Here is an 8,844-nt window from a genome sequence, read left to right as displayed (position 1 = left end):
AAAAAGGAACAGAGACTGAAGAAAAGGCCATCCAGAGACCTCCCCGAGTTGGAATACATCTCATTGGCAGACAGTAAACCCCAACACTATTGCTGATGCCAAGAAGTGCTTGCAGACAGGAGCTTGTCCTCTGGGAGACTCTGCCAGCACCTGAGTAAGACAGATGCTGATATTCACAGCCAACCATCGGACTGAGCCCCAGAGACCCCAATGTAAGAGTTAGGGGAAGAGCTTAAGGAGTGGAAGAGGATTGCAACCCCACAGGAAGAACAAATGTCAACTAACCGGATCCCCTCAGAGCTCCCAGGGACTAAACTATCAACCAAAGAGTAGGGTGAGTTCATGGCTCCAGCTACACATGTAGCAAAGGGTTGCCTTAACTGGCATCAATGGGAAGAGAGGCACTTAGTCCTCTGGAGGCTTTTTGCCCCAGAGGAGGGTGATGCTAGAGGGGCGAGACAAGAGTGGGTGGATGGGTGGGTGGGGAGCACCCTCTTCGAGGCAGAAGGGATAGGGGATGGGATGAGGGGTTTACAGAGGGGAGCCTGGGATGGGGAACAACATTTGAAATGTAAATAAATAAAATAAACAATATATATATATATATATATATATATATATATATATATATGTATATAAAAGTATGGTTCCAGAAATTGGTTACTTCTTTGCAGTTGTTATCCAGTGAGTTTTCATAGACCACCCCCCAACACTACACAGTATTATTGTTGCTCTAGATTACCATCCAGAACTTGCCAATTAAATCCTTCTGTAGAAAGGACCAAATACTAGAATCATAGAACATGGCAAAATTAGTTTGGTATACATCTTAAGCTTTATTCCTACTAGTCAGCTCCCATGGTGCTATAAGTACTATTCACACTATCAAAGAAGAAAGTAACCCTTAGTCAGTCCCAAATGTGAACCCTACTGGCTACAGTAGCAACAACCCTGCCAAGAAATATCTAGGGGTACAATAGGGGCACGAGTATCATGACAGAAAACGACTACTCTCTGATCAGATTTACATTGCATACTCTCTGGTTGGATTTACATTTCACTTATCAAGAAGAAACCTGTATCCAGTACCATTATCAAGACAAAGATCTATGGATAGGGAGCACATTGGCCCCTGTATGACTCTGCTAACAGGACTTAATATTAGACTGACTCCTAATGACTCATGATTTATACTAAAAGATCAATAAATTTCACAGCCCTCATGGGAGAACCTTCTATTTTCAGGAGAGAGAGAGAGAGAGAGAGAGAGAGAGAGAGAGAGAGAGAGAGAGAGAACACATCCTCTGCTGCCTCTCAAGACTTGTGGATCATTATAGAAGAGGGTTGAGAAACGTATAAGTCAGAGGCAATGGATGCCTTCAACAAACATTGTCTTCTGGAAACAAATGATCAAGAATCCAAGAAATGTAAGATACCAGAAACCATGGGGGGGAAAATGTTTAGTGGCATAGCTGAAGGAGAAGAATTTCAAGCCAATGGCATAGACCAGTTCTTCAAGAAGATGATAGAAGAAAATTGCTGCAAACAACCCAAATAGATACAAGAAACACATGGGTCACCAAATAGACAAGACTAGAAAAGAAAATGACTGTGATATATTGCAGTTAAAACATTAGGTATACCTAACAAAGAAAAATGTATTGAAAACTGCAAAAAATAAAGTTCCAAGTTCAAGCTACATATAAAGGAAAGCATATCAGAACAGCTGACATTTCCATGGAAACTTTGAAAGCCACCTGGAGTGCCTGGAGTAGTCCTTTCTAAATCCTAAAGGACAATGGCAGCCAGCCTAGACTAATATATCCAGCAAAACAACGCCAGACCAAAAAAAGAAAAAAAAAGTAGAAGAAAAAGAAAAAAATTCTAAGCCCTCTGAAAAACAAACAAACACACACAAAAAAACCCCTCCAACAAACCAAGCATAAAGAATACACAGGAGGCAATACGATAGGTTAAAAAGAGGGATTAACATAGCAGAAAGACTGTGGAAAGAAATGTAAAGCAATAATTATTAAGACATAAAGTAGAACTGAAAATACAAACAACACACAAAAAATATAAATAATTACAAATGAAAAGTTTGAATGGTGGCTAATACAAAAACAGATTTATAAGTCAGTAGAACAGAACACTCTATCCTGGAAAACATGTGCATGGATAGAATATGCCCAGAGAATTTTTAATAAAATATGAAGGTAATGCCAATGGGAAAATTACAGCAATTTTAATAAATTAATCTGGAAACAACTCAACATCCTTAGTCAAAACTACAACTCTAATGAACCAAGCTAAAAAAAATACATAAAAGCTAACTCAAAATCTTTTATACCCTTGAATATAAAACACATAACCAGGGTGGAAAAATCTTTGAGATCTAGAGCTAAGAGAAGAGATCTCAGATGTGACATCTAAAGCAAGACATCAAAACAATAAAATAATAATAGTAAGCTATGCTTCAAAATATAAAGCATTTTTCACTAAGAAAAGCCCTGTTAAGATGATTAAAAAAATGAACAATAAAAACATCAACAGCAACAAAATCATACCGAGATCAATAAACTGTGTGGCACTCACCCCAAACGACACATCTACAACCACTCCCTGCACCTAAAGCTCAGGGAATATTGGAGGAGAGAGGGCAGAAAGGTTATGAGCCAGAATATGAGAAAATGTGCTGTTAGATTACATCTCCTAGAAATGACAGGGGAAACTAGATCATTGATATATCAGCAATACAGATGCCTAAACCACACCAGATCAATGACACTTGAGTGTAGAGGTGGCGAAGCGCAAGAGGGTCTCACCTTTAATCAAAGGACTACATGCAGCTAATGATTTCAAGAGAGGGAAAATCAGCCTCTCCCAAGGATATTCCACCTCATTGGTTATCTAATACAATATGGTGAGTCCCAAAATGATATACACACAGCTCACAGTAAATGAACTCAGCGAATTGTATTTATATAAGTATGTATATACATATTAAGCAATAGTAATTAAAAAGACCCCCTCAATCTGGGAAATGAAGACAGAAGATAGGAGAGGTTGGGAAAGAGGGATTAAGGACAGGGAGGGGCAAGTGGTGTAATTATACTACTTATTAATTAATTAAGAAAAGATAATAAACAAGCTGAAGATTAAAAGATACTGACCTTTTAACTAAGTGGCAAAGGACTTACCTAGCAAAACTAAGGAACTGAATTTGGTCCCCACTGGAGAAAACATTTGAAGACCACACAATGAGAAAAAGTCTAGTACTTCGGGTATATAAAAGGTCCTTCAACTCACTCATTAAAAACACAAAGTACAAAGTGGGCGAAGAACCTACTGGATCATTCCACTGAATATTATGTGGAGGGCAAACACATGAGCTAAGATTCAATGTTCACCTCAATTACGGAAACAAAGCCACTACATACCAGTCAGAAGGCCAAATTCTTTCAAAATCAAAAGTGGATCATTTATTTATGCTTTGTGAGAATGTAAACTATGGCCAGTATTCCAGAAAACAGTTGAGCACCTTCTCTTAAGGACATTTTAAAATTGAGCATGCAATTACTATATAACTTAGCTATTACATTCTTAAGCACCTGCCCCAGATAAATTAAAAAATGTATGTTCCATAAAAATCTGTGCAGGAATCTCCCTAGCAACTTTGCTCACAACAGCTCCAGATTGGAAATAATCCAGAAATCATCCCGTGAGTGAATGCTTAAACTCTGGTGCACCCAAGCCGTGGACCAACCTACTGGTACACATAAAAAACGGAGTAAGAATGAAGACAACTGTGTGTGTAGAAAAGCAATGTTTACTGCATGGTTCTATTACACAGCACTCTTGAAATGGAATGAAGTGGCTTTAGTCATGAAAAGAAAGTTTAGGATTTTCTGTGTGATGGGAGGGTTCTATAATAAGATTACAGCAAGGTCAATACTTTGAGAATGATTTTATAGTATAATTTATTAAGCGAAGTAAACAGTGTTAAGAAAGTTTTGTTGTTCAACAACTACATATGATTCAGTAAGTGTCTCATAATTAAAATCTTACACACATGAATGTTTTTGTTTTTGTGTTTGTTTTTATGACACTATATACCTGGCTAAATTCAATGATTCATCTATATCTACTTTAAATATAACTCTGAGGGAGATAAGTAATAAATTATATCTCAAATTTCTTCCTATACAATTTTATTATAAACAAATATTTAGGTCTTGTGGGCTCTCCCCCAACTACTCTACCATGTCTACTTTTGTGTCCTTGTTTAGCTCATGTTTGGGTAGTCCTCATGTTGGTGACTTTGTGGGTGTAGCTTCTGACATTACCAAGAGAAACAGCCCCTGATCCTCTCGCTCTTAAATTTCTTCTATCCCTTCTTCCTCAATGTTCTTTGAGCCTGAGTTATAGGAGTGTTTTGTAGATGTAGTCATTGGGACTGGCTGAGTGTGGAGCAGAAGAAACAGTCTCACCCAGGGAAGATCTCACAAATTGGCTATCCAATACCAAATGATGAACCCTGAAAACATACATACACATAACATTGTACAGGCTGATAAGTATGTATCTATATAATAACACTCAATTAAAAAATAATATTAAGACCATGAATTTGAAAGAGAATAAAGAGATCTGTGTGGGAGAGTTTGGAAGAAGGGAAGGGAAGGGGGAAATGATGAATTGTAATCTCCAATAATAAAACAAATGATGAAAAATTATCGAAAGAATAAATTCTTTGCAAATTTGGAAACAACAGTAATAAGACTAAATATTCTTTGACTTTTGTACTTCATTAAGTTGATTGCTTGGACTTAAGCCTGAATACTATTCTCCCAGGAGCCTCTCCTTACATCTTTCATTTTACAATTATTCTTTTCTGACCTGTTTCTTTTGACACAACTATTTAATTTTAGATCTGCATTTCCTTTGCTTTTGAGATTAAAAGTCAACCCTTTCATTCTTAAAATAGTAGACTTATTTTTAATAACTATACTATAGCCCTTGTGTCTATAGACATATGTTATACTGATCAATTACATTAGAAGATTCCAATAAATCATTTCACATATCCTGCATTTATGAACCTATAAAATAAATTCCTGGAAGGGAAACCAATTGATCAAAACTAATTTTATAATTCTGATAAATATTATCAAGTAGTTCTTTATAAAACTTTCTCAGTCTCCACAACAATTACAAGACATCCGAGTATGATTGTGTCTTCTTACGCTCTGTGAGTCAGCTTTGTGATTGTTTCCAGTCTGATGCATGAGAAAGCTTCCAGGGTGAACATTCTACTGAGATAACATTCAGTCATCCTCAGAGGGCAGATTTTATAACCTGGCTATCAAGGCTAAAGTAGTCTTTCCTATATTAAGTAATACTGTTTATTAAAAACTATTCTGCAACCCCATTGTAGGGGTTGCTAATTTTCAGAGAAAATGATAACCACTGATCACAACTCACATTTCAGCATAAAATGTTTAGCAGGAATTACTAAATACCAGCAAAGCAGTAATATTATTAATAAATTAAGACTAAATCAAAAAATGCTGGCTGTTAAAATGCCCATAATTTTCATGCATCACACTATGCCAAAGGATTTTTTGAACAGTTCCATCTGCTCAGAAATCACTTAAAGCCAAGTCCGCATATTAATATATCATTATATACAATCTTGAATGCCTAGTGGTAAAAATTAACATAATCACTAAAAGTTGAGTGATAAACGAAACAAAGAAAGGAAAAACTAAGAGGTTTTAATAACCACTGAAGCCTCTGTTAGCTTTGCTATCATAAGGAAATGATGTTTTTAAACTGGCTGGGTAATAATAACTCCAGTGTTTAGAGAAACATCAATGTATCTACTATTTAGACATTTTTGAAGACAGAGAGACATTTTTTTTAACATGAAAATGTTAAGACTGGGTAAGTGTATGGTTATAACCATAAAGCTCAAGTTGCAGTATCTATTTTGACTTATTTTTAGATGTTTCAATAATTTATAGAAAGGCATCCTGTCTTTATTTTGGTATCTCCAAAGAGCTAAAATCATCTAGTTTTAAAACTCCATATTTATTGTTAGTTAGATGACAAAACACTCGTCTTCCAGAAACATATATGAATACTTTGAAAATCCATTAAAAATCTCAACTTGAGTTAGTATATATTGGAATTATACAGTGATTCTTAAGCCAGGTAATTGTCAGTAATATACCCTTTAATAATAAACACAGGCACTAACTTCCTTTCAAAATCTGTTAATTCATGTTTTCTGGCAACGCAAAAAGAATGGACATCAAGTTTGACTTGGAGAAAAGTAATTGGTTGGTTTAATTTTAAACTTGGTAGGGTAATATAAAATCATCTGAATGACTGGGAGAGAAATACACATACTGTAAATGAACAAACAAGAAACTTCATTCCGTCAAGTATTTATAAAGTGCCTAAAAAACTCCAGGGTAGTACCAGCTGGAAAAGATGTAATTATGTCTGTAGTTAAAAATGAGACACTCGGTGGTTGAAGCTTGTTGGCACTGCTCTGGTCCTGGCTTTTTCAGAAAGCTACTGAACACAGGCAGTCATAAAATACCTTTTACTGAGAAGACCAAAAGGAGCCCAAATGGCACCCAAAGGAAAGCCTTCATTCCTCTCACTTTCCTCAGCTCTGCATGAAAGAACTCAGACCTAGGAAAGGGTATAACTTTAAGGTCTGAGGAGACTTGGAGGGTGGACCAGAGGCAATGGCTGCAGTCTCATTTGCATAAGCACCCAAACACTTACTACGTCACCACGCTGGACTCCAGGCTCCGCCCAGTCTTACTCTAGCCTTTCTGCACTGGGGTAGAGAATGAAAAAGGAAAGAGCAGAAGCCAGAATGCGACTGCTTCTTAGATCAGTTATGCTAATGAGCACATTCAATGATACTTCTCAGCTCACGGAAAAAGAACGCCCACCCGTGGAGGCTTTGAAAGTGTGTGGGTCTCCCTTGGCCCCCAAGTACCCCTCTGAGATTCTGATTCATTCTTCTGCTAGAGATTGGTGCGCAAGTTAAAAGTGCATCGCTTTCGCTTCAGTGTGCTATATTCTATTTCTGTACTATCTCACACAGACCAGCCAACTGCAACAACTACGTAGAAGGCATAAGGAAGCTTAGTCCCTCTCCAGTCATTCCTTAAGATCTCTGTGCCACCATCCTTTCCTCCTCCCTCTCTGCCACCCATTCCGATTCCAGGAGACGCAGAGAAGCCCTGGCTGCGCTTTCTCCCGCAGCCACGTGCCAAGAGTACGCCTAAAGGTCGGTTTTCGGACAGCCCATCACAGGATGTCTCCAGCGGGAGAGAATCAAATCCGGGTCACGTGAATACACTGCCTTGATCATCTGTGCTGCTGTTGCAAATGATCCACAAGCCCTCAAGAAGGAGGCTGGCTGTTCTCCAGCCTCACCGCCTACTCGTAGGAATAATGTATCCCAATTTTTCCCCGGGAGCTTATCTCTGCCCTGACACCAACTTTCCTCTCGGACTTGCCCTGTTGAACCCCGCCCTTCAACCCCCAGCTTGATTTGGAAAAGAGCCGGTTTCCACGGATGCACTAGGCAGTTTCCACCTAGGTTAGGAAGGATGGCGGCACGTTTCGAACCACGTGCTTCTCCCCACAAGTGCCGCCTTGGACCCCCACCACCAGAACCCCAGTTTGCACAGGTGCAGGACGCAGAGACAGAGGATATTCTCAGAAACCAGCGTTACCCTTCCACGTTTCCCACCGCCTTTCCTCCTCCCATTCCAGGATCCAGCTTGAGTCTGGAGCTCCATCCGTGCATCCTGCTGTCTTTCTTGGCGCCGGACTCCGGGATGGCTAATAGAGAGCCCCACCCTACCCCCGGCGGTGCTCCAGCACCAGAGTGAGACATTACCTCTGGTGCTCCTTGAGCCAGTACCTCTTACAGCTTTCAGGTTCCTAGATCTTAAAAGGGTCGGATCCAGGTGATGGTGCGGGAGGCCGCAGAGGAGCTGTCTGCAGAACAGAAACAGCCTTGGCTTGGTTTCGGGAGTAGCTGTCCTGCAAGCTGGCACCGAGAAACTCGTGAGCGCCTGTGTCTGCCAGAGATATTGCACGGGATGCTGGTATGTGGTTCCTGGGGCGCCTGTGTATGTTTGTGTGTGTGTGTGTGTGTATGTGTGTGTGTGTGTGCGTGTTATGAGAGTGTGTGTATGTGCATGTGTGTGTGTGTGCGTGCGTGTTTGTATATATGTGTGTGTGTGTGTGTGTGTGTGTGTGTGTGTATGAGTGAGGGTGTGACGGAGGCTCCCACGTGCCCAGCCCGCTTGTGCTGCTTCCCCCGACAGGCTGCAAGGGAGAGGGGGTGGCTGCGGGCGGGGACCCGGCGCCAAGGATCGAGCCAGGTCTGCAAGCTGGGAGCCGCCTCTCCGCCCCACCACCCCATGACGCAGAGGCCACTGCGGCTGCCCGCTGCGTCCTCCCAGCGCACCGATCTAGGCTGGCAGTGGGATGCTGGCGGGATCTAGGGAAGCCCCACGTAGAGCCAACAAAACAAGTTGGACACCAGCTCCCCAACACCTCCGCCATTCTAACATCTGCCTTCTAACCCACTGAGCTTTAAAAAGCAAGGCTAACAATTGCAACGGTCCTGTTCCGCTACTTTGCTGGCTTCTGTAAGAAGTCTAGCCAGAGGTAAAGGATTCTGTGTTTTCTCGCCCATATTATCTATTTACATAGTTTGTGAAAGAAAAGCATTCGGGTTTTGCTTCTCAGCTGAGTCCTGACAGCCTCAAGGATTCTGGCCAGGTTGTGTAAAGTGGTATT

The 8,844-nt window shown here is 40.4% G+C and overlaps 1 protein-coding gene across 3 annotated transcripts in view; it reads right to left on the bottom strand.

The window, feature by feature from the left end:
* The window catches only part of Slc6a15 (solute carrier family 6 member 15), a 51,287-nt gene extending 42,702 nt beyond the window's left edge, over positions 1 to 8,585 (bottom strand). For 2 of the 3 annotated variants that reach the window (XM_031349721.1, XM_031349722.1), the window contains exon 1: positions 7,934 to 8,585. The gene's annotated coding sequence lies outside the window, so the exon portion shown is untranslated. Of the gene's footprint in view, positions 1 to 7,766; positions 7,864 to 7,933 lie in introns of those variants that run through there. The other variant, XM_031349723.1, reaches the window with a different exon arrangement.
* Between the last annotated feature and the right edge of the window lie 259 nt (positions 8,586 to 8,844).

The sequence above is a fragment of the Mastomys coucha genome, unplaced genomic scaffold (assembly GCF_008632895.1).
Source record: "Mastomys coucha isolate ucsf_1 unplaced genomic scaffold, UCSF_Mcou_1 pScaffold4, whole genome shotgun sequence".
NCBI lineage: Eukaryota > Metazoa > Chordata > Mammalia > Rodentia > Muridae > Mastomys > Mastomys coucha.
This window is presented reverse-complemented; position numbering and strand designations above follow the sequence as displayed.